Source organism: Syngnathoides biaculeatus, chromosome 2 (genome assembly GCF_019802595.1).
Source record: "Syngnathoides biaculeatus isolate LvHL_M chromosome 2, ASM1980259v1, whole genome shotgun sequence".
Classification (NCBI taxonomy): domain Eukaryota; kingdom Metazoa; phylum Chordata; class Actinopteri; order Syngnathiformes; family Syngnathidae; genus Syngnathoides; species Syngnathoides biaculeatus.
Window position 1 is genome coordinate 11,547,517 of NC_084641.1, and position 11,873 is coordinate 11,559,389.

Consider the following 11,873-nt stretch of genomic DNA (forward strand, 5'->3'; position numbering starts at 1 on the left):
GGTCTCCAAAACATCCAACTTTGGCTGTCCCTCTAATGAGCTCATTTCTAATCCTATCCAACCTGTTCACACCAAGTGAGAACATCTTCATTTCTGCTACCTCCAGTTCTGCTTCCTGTATTTTTTTCAGTGCCACCGTCTGTAATCTGTACATCATAGCCAATGTCCTTCCTATTTATCCAGGCTTGGGAAAGGCACTGAAGTGGTCCTCTATTTGTGCAGGGAAAGCTGAGGCTAGGGAGTGACAAGTGTAATAAAAGGTACACTGCAAAGCCCACTTCCACAATGCACAGCAAACAAAAGGGCAAAAGTATTTACTATGTGTCGAAATACAGTCATTGTTTGGGCAACAGTCGCACCCTCATGCCTGGTCCAAGGACAGTCCTAAACTCCAGTGAAGCTTTTAATTTGGTATCTTTTTTTTTCTGTGAATATTTCAACTGAGTAGCTATTTTACACGGTTTTGGTCAGAGAGAGCAGCCACATACACAGCCTTTCATATTCAGTTGTGTATTTTCTTAACTGCGTGAGAGAGCGCGAAAGAGGGTGGAGCATCTAGGGAAAGTACAAATAGAAAATGTGTTTTATAGCTCTCGACAAGCAGTGTTCACAGTGGCGTTATTTAGTGCACTTAAAGGGCAATGTTGTCAGGCTTGTTGCACCGTTGTGAAAGTAGAGCAGTAATGGTGAGAGCTTTTGTTCAGGTTTGGAGTAAAAATGTGCTCCTTAAAACTATATTAAAGGTAGTTTTATGACTTAACATGCAAGAATGCGAATGCAAAAGATTTCTCCTTAATTCAGTTTTCCCAACTGTTATTAATCCAAGTCAAATATTTCACATTAGAAACATTTCAAGGTAGATTACAATGCACACATTTACATACAACTACGACTACTACTACTGCTACTGATGCTAATGATTTTGCCATGCAGGTCCTACCAAAAATAGGAGGTAGCTGAAAGCTTGAGAAAAACGCAAAATATACCCATTTTGATATTTTAGATTTTAAACCTTTGCAAGCATTCTGAACTAATCTGAATCTATTTCCTTAACTGTGCATCACCTTCATCAAAGGGTAAGTCGTTGAATTTAGTTTAGTTTGATTTTGGATGTATTTTACAGTGGTTAATCTATTTTTAACCTTGAATGACAAAAAGGCTGCTTGTGTTTTACTTTTCCTACAGTATCCTGCAGTATTCTTATGAGAGCTCGCTCGTTCGTGTGTAAGTAAGCAGTAGGCGTGCAACACATGGTGCTTGGAAAATAGACATATGGACATAAATCAGTGTGTTGGCAACAGGCTTTGTGTGTGTGTGGATTTTTTCCACCGTGGTTTTCACCCCGTCATTTTCCCAAAGCGGTGTTGAAGTTTTGCGTGGGGCCTGAATTTAGCACAAACGTTCTCTTGCGAAAACTAAAACAGATTAAAATGTAGTGGTGACAAAGGTGCCGTCGTCACCTACCAATTAAATTCTTCTCAAGCTCACCTCGCCTGGTGCATTTGTATAGACAGTTTTTTAATAAAAAAATAATAATAATCACAATGAGAATGTAATAAAAAGCTAATGATGTGTTGAGGTGTGTTACCGGTTGTGACATTGATCGGCTGAAGGGACGCCTTGTCACTTCTCAGTAAAGACATTTGAGCGTGTGCTTCCTCTGTGTGGTTTCCTGAAAGCTTTTCAGAAATTTTGCTTCACTAAACTGCAGTTGGTACCCCTCACCCAGACGAGCCTTGCAGTGAAAGAACCTTATTGTCTGCCGCCTGTCTGCAAACATTTAGACCGAGTGACTCAGAGAATTTGTTTTTCTTGAATGTTTAATGAATAATCTGGTACATTTGCATGCATCAGACCTGCCAACCTTGGGAAAATGGCACGTACACACACATTCAAGACCTTCGACTTTTTCATGGCTATGGCTGCAATGCTATTCATAAACATCTTGGAAAGTGTAAACAATTTATGTTTACCAATCTGAAACACTCACATCATTTCAATTGCATGAATAAATTGTCACGTAACTAGATGAGTTAGCATACTAGATATTTACACTTTCCCAATCATGGCTGGTGTTATCTTATGTTTTGTCCCAAAGTTGGAATGTCTGCAGGTTCATTTGCATGTTGAACTTTGCCTATCTTCCAAGTTTGTCAAACTTTACAAACAAGTTCAAAGATGGCAGACTTGATCTGGCTGTTTTTCCACTTGTTGCAAAGCAGAAGATGAAGACTCCTAGGCCTGATAAACTAATGAAGAAAATGTCATGTGAATTTCACATAAAGGGTAGAAGTGGGGCCAATGATATTGTGGCGCTGGACAGAGAGACGACAGCAACAGGTTGTTACGCATTATCCGAGCAAAACAGAGCAACAAAATTACTTGGGTATTTTTCTAGGTCACAAATATTTCCCTTGTTGTTAGACAGAATCCGGTCCGCCCACAGCAGAGAAAGGACGATAATGTAGTGGTAACAGAAAGGCAGAGACACACCCAAATGAAATTACAGTGAACCCCTGCATATTTGCAGTTTGGCATTTGATGAAAAACTCATTTCGCTGTTTTGCGCTATGAAAAAAATTTCTTATTGCCATCTTGTTGCCATGAACTGATGCTGAAGTGAGTTGAGGAGCTTCATAAATTACTTTAATACAATCTTGCAACATCTTGGTGCCAAGGTGATAAGCTGAAGTGAGTTGAGCAGCTACATTTGGACAAAACTAGTGCTTTGGCACTGTCTCGTGTCATTTAAAGGAGGTAATGAACCTTTTTGGTGGTGACATCAAATATTTGCAGATTTTCACTCTTAGCAGCAGAGCTTGCTCTCGATTTCTAATGAACTGCGAACAGTGAGGCAACACTGTACACCCAAAACAAAAGAAGATGGACTATGAGGGAAAGATTATTCTGTACTAAACATAAAACACAATAGTATTATTATATAAATATCGGACTTTAGCCCCATTTGAGAGCTTTCACTATCCAACAGTCCAAATAATGGTCATGGGAGGTATCGTAAAACTTTGGCAATGTTTTCAGATATTAAATTTGTGAGTGTGGAAGATGTCAACACTGACAGGACAGTTATTTGCAGTAGCACAGAACACGCCATGACGTAACGTGCACCCCCCACTTTTCTTGCATAAACAAAATTCATCAGATTTATGGCCGCATAAAACTAAAACCAAAAAAAGTCTTGCATGGAGGACCTATACAGCCATAAATGCACGCTTCGGAATTCTGAATAACTTCTGATTCGACTGCATGTTGGGTCTTGTTAGCATTGAGAGGTACTCTAAATGGGTTAAAAAAAAAACAAATGTTCTGTGGTAGAGTTGTTTTTACCTGATAAAAAATTGTCTGTTGTAGATAATATTACTGTTCAGAGTTTTTGAGATATGATTGATGTGGAATGATTTGACATGTTCATTTTTATATACTGTACTCGGTTAGCATTTTGCACAGACATTCACCGAATGAGGCGGCATAGTGAACAACTGATTAGAGTGTCCGCCTCACAGTTCTGAGGCCCTGGGTTCATATCCCGGTCCCGCCTCTGTGGCGTTTCCATGTTCTTCTCGTGCCTGCGTGGGTTTTCCCTGGCCACTCTAGGCCCTGCCTGCTGCCCGATGACAGCTTGGATAGGCTCCAGCACACCCGCGACCCATGTTAGGATGAGCGGTTCAGATTTATGGATGGCTGGATGGATGATATGTACCATATTTTCACAAATGTAAGATGCACTTAAAAGGCTTAAATTTTCTCCAAAATGGACAGCATACTTTGTGCGCGCAATTGTTGTGTGACTTGTCCAATGAAGCACACTTGAAGACACTGGTTACGTTGTTAGCATTGATGCTTACACATGTTTTAGTGTGTATGCAAGCTACCGAATGACGGCGCTCACAGGGCTGTAAGAAACAATTGCATTTCACAACTGTAAACAGAAGAAGCTTATATTGCCCCACACACTGCCTATTAGGCGGCTCATTACTGACGATGTCATACACACGGTGTCACATTATAACTAACATTATCACACCACAGCAAAGAGAATAGCATAACTAGCAAATAATCCCAGCATGCTTTGTGCCACTAAAGACCTTCCATGTGCATGCTAACAGTGTATGTAACCAGTGTGTTTAAGCGTACTTTGTTGGACAAGTCACATGACAACATTTGCAAATGTTGGAACTCGGTGTGTGCATAAGGTGCATCACATTATAAGGTTCCATGTCTAATGTGGCACTAACTCTATTAAGAAGAGAATATAAGACCTCTATGATAGTGAAAATATGGTTTAAAAAAAAACAAACAAACCCGGAGATCAAAATCCACAAACATGCGGAGCTGCGAACGGTGAACCGCAAATGGGCACAGGCTCAACGTGCACACTAGTTGCCGATGGTTAACCCTTAATGAAATCCTATAGTAGAACCCCACACACTGCGGGACCGTTCAATTGCGTCGCTCAGTGTTTAATGGACTTTGATGAACAAAAAGCAATGTCCAGTTTAACCATCCAAGGTAATAATGAATACATATTTTTTTGATTGTGTGTTAAGTAGTTGTCCTCGCTCTGATAATTTCACAATGCTGAAGTAGCCTTGCAGATTTCTTACAGAGCTGCTAATTGTTTGCCTTTTCATTAGGCTCCAAGTCAAGCACTTCAAGCATAGGCAAAGCAAATCATTGTAATGAACAGCTGCCGCCTTTGAATCAACTCTTATCACAGCACGCTCACTCTCCTCTCTGCTGTGGTTTTTGCCTCCAACTTTGTTGCTTTCCTTTTTTTGTCACATGTTTTCTTGGCAGGCTAATGGCTCACATGAGATCTTCCAGCAGTCCAAATCACGCAAATGTCAGTTTGGTTTCTTTCCGCATAAAATAAAAATAAAGAAAAAAAGGGGCTGAGAGGTGGAATTTCCCAAACCATTGTATTGGCATTATCCAAAGAGTCTTGCATGTAATAACATCCATTGTTTACTACTTTCAACATAATCTCTGAGCAAATCGAAAAGATGAAGTCAGTAAGAAGTCTGTAATGAAACCGTCGTTTTATTAGATTACGTCACTTGAACACACACAGGCAGGCAAAAGGATTTTGAAGATTATGGTCTCAATATTTTGATTTCGTAGGTTAAAACTGGAGGGTTGAACATGATTTTGGAAACAGTTCCCCATCATTCTTGTTTCACTCAGTCACTCCAACTATTCTTCTATATAGTAGTGGATAGATGTGCATAATGCAATCTGATTTTCTAACACCAAAGTTGGATTTCTTCTGGTCTGTTTTGAGCTGACGATGACCTCATTTGAAGGCTGCCCCGACGTGATGGAGTTGTGCTGTCATGTTTCCCCGGAGTTTGGGTGAGGCTTTCTGTATGTTAGCTTGAAACAAATATCCTTTGGTTTTTGCTAACCATGCGATAAAGGAAAGCTTCAAGTTGCAATTTGGGAATTTTAAAGCTTTTCTATGTAGGAGTGGTTGGTTTAAAATGATGTTTACAGATCATCGTCATGTGCCATAACAAGATCACAGTGACGTCATGGTAATGCCTGAAGAAAGTAAAAATATGCTCGAGGCAAAAGAAGGGACAAATAAGTTTAATTTAAACAATTCAAATTCATTTTATGAAACAGTAAAAAAAAACATAGTTCTTGGGGAAAAAGGTTATCTGTTGGAAAGTATTGCTTGGGATAATGAATTGGGTAGTGTTCCTGTAAAATTGAATCAATAACCATTCATGTTAGCAACACTATCTAATTGTTCACAGTGGATGATTCTTTAGTAGACACTCCACTGGGGGTATACGAGGACTCGTATTTCCCCTGGTGCAAAAATAACCAAAAGCAGCAACACACTTCCCAAATGTGGCTGATAAATGTTATTTTTTAGTTTTTTTAAATTGTTTTATTCCATGAGGATCAGGGGACAAAAATGGAATCTGGCTGGAACACATATCACAAACACTGTTGACATGCTGTAGCGTTTTCAGCACATTTTGCTCAAAACTTCATTCATTCATTTTCCATGCCTCTTATCCTCACTAGAGTCAGGGGAATGCTGGAGCCTATCGCAGCTATCCTCGGGCGAGAGGTGGGGTGCACCCTGAACTGGTCACCTGCCAATCACGTAGGACATTTACATAATCAACCATTTACTGCCGCATTCACCTTCGAGCAATTTAGAGGCTTCAATTAACTGACCATGCATGTTTTGGAGATGTGGGAGGAAACCGGAGTGCCTGGAGAAAAGCCATGCAGACTCCACAGAGAGGAGGCCAGGTTTTGAATCTTGGTCCTCAGAACTTGGGAGGCCAATGTGCTGACCAGTTGGACACCATACTGCCTGCCCAGAAATGATTACCAAAAAAAAAAAAAAAAAAATGTAGGAAGTATATAATCGTACAAAAAATGTTTATACTGTGTTCAATGTGGCCTGTTTTTCAGAAACTTATCTTGCCTCATGGCAGCCGCATACTTCGCTAACACGCTGTGGATGTGTGTAGCTAGCGGAATGCCCAAAAACATGCACACATGTAAACTGGATGAATGTGAACACATGAATGGATCATTAATTGATACATGATGAAAACCAGCAATTTTCACAATCTTATTACTCTTACAGTATGTTGAGCAGTCTAATTAAGGAGAGGCTCAGCTTTCCACTTGAGTTAAAACACAGCCAATGTCTCATTTCCTTCTTGATTTTGCTGTTATCTTGCAGACTTAAAGTGGATGGGACAGTGTGCAGCTGTTTAAGAAGCGCTGGTATTGCTTGGATGATGCACCACTGTGTGTGTGTGTGTGTGTGTGGGGGTACTCCTCTCTGTTCATATAAGGAAGACTTGTCGGTAACTAAAGTGACATCAGTGCAGGATGTGATGTGGATGGTGGGCAGTTCCCAAGAGACAAACCAGATTAGGTGAAGAAGTCAGGAGGAAACGCACTGCTAGAACAAATATAAACAAAACAAAAGATGTCTTTATGCTGAGCTCATAGGGAGTCTCCCTTACATAGACTCGGCCTTTTCTGCCCTGAGAGGTTGACCCTAAAGACCAAAGAAGGACCAGTGCGCCCATTAGCATGCTTATGTAAGCGCCCAGCTTTTTGGCTAACACCAAAAGTATTCACTGAAACAGCCTCTTCCTTTGACCCTATTTGACTTCATCACCCTCCTCATTGTACGAAGGACTTGTTTGCTCAGTCGGCTCAGCGAGGACGTTGACTGGTGGAAATAATCAGTGCCTGTTTGTGGCACTACACCTCACTTATAGCACATACCGCGCTCTATCTGCTCGCACTCATGTCAAGGTTTGTAAATGTTTGCAAGCACTGATAAAATTAACACATTTTACAGTGCTTCCTGGATGGCTGTGTGAGAAGATGAAGTGGTTAATCATCACGAGAGATCTCACCATTCTCAACATTCTGCTCACTTTCTGCTTCACTACATGTTGACCCTCGCCTTATCCTCTTTATTACATCACAGCATTTTCCAAGCAACCAGCAATAAACCTAATGGAGCATTTTGCAACAGTTTGACAATCAGAAATAAAATCAGGTTTCCCAGTAGCAACATGTGAACTAAAGACCTTTTTTGGTCATGTCACTGCGATCAGAAGCCAAATAAGTCAGCCAGACTTGAAGCGGCATTGCTTCTGCTTGAGCGACCACTGGCAACACTCCATCGGCGCGCAGAGCGTGGAACTACATTCTGATCCTGGTGATTGAAATGAAATTCCTGAACAGCAGATTCATCTTAACCCCCGAGACATGATATGTTAATGGCATATTTTTCCCTGTCTATAATGTCTCGAGTACAGCTGTAGTGGCTATCAAACACTAGAGGGAGTGAAGTGCTAATAATACAAATCTACCATGAATACAACATTAACGTCTTTCTTTGGCTGGTATTTGTCAAATGCTTCACACAGAGAAAATCCTATGAGAGAAAAGAACGTTTTTTTTTTTTTTTTTTTGGGACTCGCTGAGATCCAGAAGGACATCCTGTACAGCACTTAACTGTAGAAAATTACAATATTATTTACAACGGCTCTTCCTGTCTGGCATTAAATACGGGGTATGGTGTGAGCTGTTAGTTTTCTCTAATATATGGCATTATGTATTTGTAGTACAAAACAAATGAATAACATCTTACATGCATGGGTATATAATTAATCATTTTAATTTTATGAAATCATTTTTTAATTTATATACCGTATTACAATAATCTTGTGGCACGGTGGTTCAACTGGTAAAGTGTTGGCCTCAGAGTTCTGAGGACCCAGGTTTGATCCCAGCCCTGCCTGTGTGGAGTTTGCATGTTCTCCCCGTGCCTGTGTGGGTTTTCTCCAGGCACTCCGGTTTCCTCCCACATCCCAAAAATATGCAACTTTAATTGGACACTGTTAAATTGCCCCGAGGTGTGATTGTGAGTGCGGCTGTTTGTCTCCATGTGCCCTGCGATTGGCTGGCAACCAGTTCAGGGTGTACCCCTGCCTCATGCCCGTTGACAGCGGGGATAGGCTCCAGCACTCCCCACGACCCTCGTGAGGATAAGCGGCAAAGAAAATGGATGGATGGATTACAATAATATGTAAAATAAATTATTTTACATTAACATTTTTATTTTTTTTTCTTTACTCTTGTTTATGAATGACCTGGGTGATCCGTCCATTTAAAAAAAACAGTTTGCCTACCCCTGCACTTGATATTCACCTCCCCATATGTTGTTCAACTGTTGATGATGCCATTGTTCCTAAACATTATAAACCCAAAACTCATTATACGGGTAACTATTTTGCATAAGGTCTGACGTGTTCTTCCTGTCACTGCGTAACCATGACAACTATGTAAACACAACAAAATCCGTAACGGACGTTTTACCCTAACCTGGCTGTGTTTTTTTACATATTTGGCAATTAAAGATGATTCTGCTTAAGATAATGTGCATCTTATTCTGTTTGTAAAATTACTCAAAAGGATGCATTAGTCAAAATGTAGGGGCTTGTACGTTCACTCGGGACTTGAGGGCAAAGACTTGAGATTTACTTGTGACACTTGGTCAGGATACAGACAGAATCTACAGTTATTAGGTGGTAAATAAACAATAATGCTTACTTTTCTCAGCAAAATTAACGAGTGAATGGATTTAGTGACTGAACTAACTAAAACCAACTGATCAAAGGATAGCCTTTTACTTCTACTCGTCTGTGCTAGGTGTAATGTGTCGCTTTGAAAACCGTTTTGTCTCAAGCTGCAGACAAATGAGCTACCAAAGAATGCGAGGGTTGACACATTACGCAAAGGCACCATGTCATCGCCTAGGAAGCAGGCTTCCCTATCCCAGCAGTCTCCTTTTGCCTGTGTTTTTGTGCCATAATCTGCAAACCCCCAAGGATTTTTGCTCCCGTAGTCCCGGCCTAGTTTTTCCACGCTGTAGTTCAGATGGACACCAATTTGTTGAGTTTGTGCTGCAGAACCGTTTTCCTCTCATACAGTAGGAAAATGAGATCCGTGTTTTTGCCTTTGAACTCTGTGTGTTTATGAGTCACCTTCCTGGAACAGTTGTTGTTTTGACAGAGGGCCACGCTAAAATTTGGAGCAATTTAACAGCAGACTCTCCCTTCCTGTGTTGGAATTCCTCTTGTAAAAAAATGAATTTCCCAAACACGGTCTATATTTAGAGTCATGGATAACAGCTTTTCATGATATTGCTACTTTGGTGGATAAGAATCCAATTCATTTCATGAACCCAAAATGCACTATAACCAGGAGTAGGATTTATCCACGTGAATGTAGAATTCCAGGTAAAAAGATTAGAGGAATTTAAAAAAAAAAAAATGCATTTCATTGTGAATCTAAAAGTTTCAATTGCTGGTCTACCTTCAAACTGTTTTTTTTTATTATTTATATTGTTGTTTTTTTATAACATTTTCCCTTGGAAAATAATTGTCAATTATTTGAATGAATCCATTCCAAGGTGAATGTGTCACTTTTATTCACTATCACTACAACAGCTGAAGTCTTCCTTTGATAGGGTGTGTTGGGAAGGAGAAAGGCAGAGTTATTAATGAGTCAACTTAAGATCACATCTTTTAACAATCTGAACAACCATATAAGTGTAAAAATAAGTTAACCATTTTTTAAATAAAATTTATTGTGCATTCGCTATTGGATTATCTTTAATGTCCTGTGACTCGGTGATAAATGTGCAAAGGTGTTCTGCGATATGAGTCTCTTCACACTAAAACATTGCCATGTTTATTATTATTATTACTATTATTATTATTATTACCCACTTGGTATTGGTATACTCTTTTTGTACTGAGCAGCCAAGGACAATGGGTGGCCTAGCTGGGTCTAGGTTGGATTTTCAGTTCTCTTTTCATCATCCCAATTTTTTCTTTGCAATCAGTGATACTCTTCTGTGGTGACATCCTTTGACATACTTATAAAGTTGTTTGGAAGACTCTCAAAGTCTTCAAGATGTGCACTGAGGTGAAAGTTAAGTGAAATAAATTTTGTGCGCTATGGCGCGGTCCCAGGTGATAACATATTTTGAATCGAATGACGCCCCTTTAATGGACTTTTTTGACAAATTGAAAAGCCTCCAGGTGGTGCATTCACCCATTTTCTTAGCTGCGTATCCTCACAAATGTCCCGGGAGTGCTGGAGCCTATCCCAGCTGTCATCGGGCAGGAGGCAGGGTACACACTGAACTGGTTGACAGCTAATTGCAGGGCACATGGAGACAGACAAATTGCACTCACAATCACACCTAGGGGCAATTTAGAGTGTCCAATTAATGCGGCATGTTTTTGGGATTTGGGAGGAAACCGGAGTGCCTGGAGAAAACCCACGCAGGCACGGGGAGAACATGCAAACTCCACACAGGCAAGGGATTTGTACCCCAGTCCTAAGAACTGTAAGGCCAACTGTGGCGCTGCCTCCAGGTAATTTTGTTTAAAAAGAGATTTTGTGGGCACATTTGCTTAACAACAACATTTGACGATGGAAGCCAGATATATGCCCGTTTGTTCAGTCAGGACACGCAGACAAACAAAAGGCTGTCTATTATATAAGATCGAGGTTAGAGGACCAAAATAAACAATTTTGGAATCCGTTCAAAGGAAGATACGGGATGTTATCATGTTAGGTTTGTGTATAGCTATAAGATTTAATCATTTACTTTGCTCTGTTCGGTGTTCATCACTCATTTAAAGAGGGTCACAGTTAATGACTGAAGAGGCAAAAATGATCTTTGTGCGCTCCATCGTAAATCATATACGTGCTTAATCTTGGACTAATTATGACTTTAGTTTTAGGAAAGGAGAGATCATAATCGTCTTTCTTCTTAGGCTTCCCACTTTCTGGTCACAACTTTTGTTGGGGGTAGGGGGAGGCTTAGTTTCCTCGGAAACCAGACATGAGTCACCCGTGTCATGTTTAGCCGATTCAGCGCTTCAGGCGAGTTCTTGGATTCCCAGATTTCTTTCCTTCCCCCGCGGAACATGCCTGGGAAATGAAAATGAAGGGTTTTTGGTGGTGGCACATTGCCTAGCTCTGTTCTTACTTAAGCTGCCCTTTGCCTCATCTACGTCACTGCCCTCACCCGCCCCCAATCTCTCTCGTCCCATGATATTACTTTCAGAATTGATCTGCTCTCTTTCCTTTGCCTTGTTTGCCCTGACTCTAGTCCCAGATAAATAGAGATCTTATTTCTCATTATTTTCTTGAAAATATTGCATTTTCCCTCGTAAAAATGTACCCATAATATTCCAGTCTTTTCATTTGTGGGTGACAACAACGATGGGAATTCATCACCAAGGTACCATTTACCGTGATCAAAATGGGTGTTGTTTCAA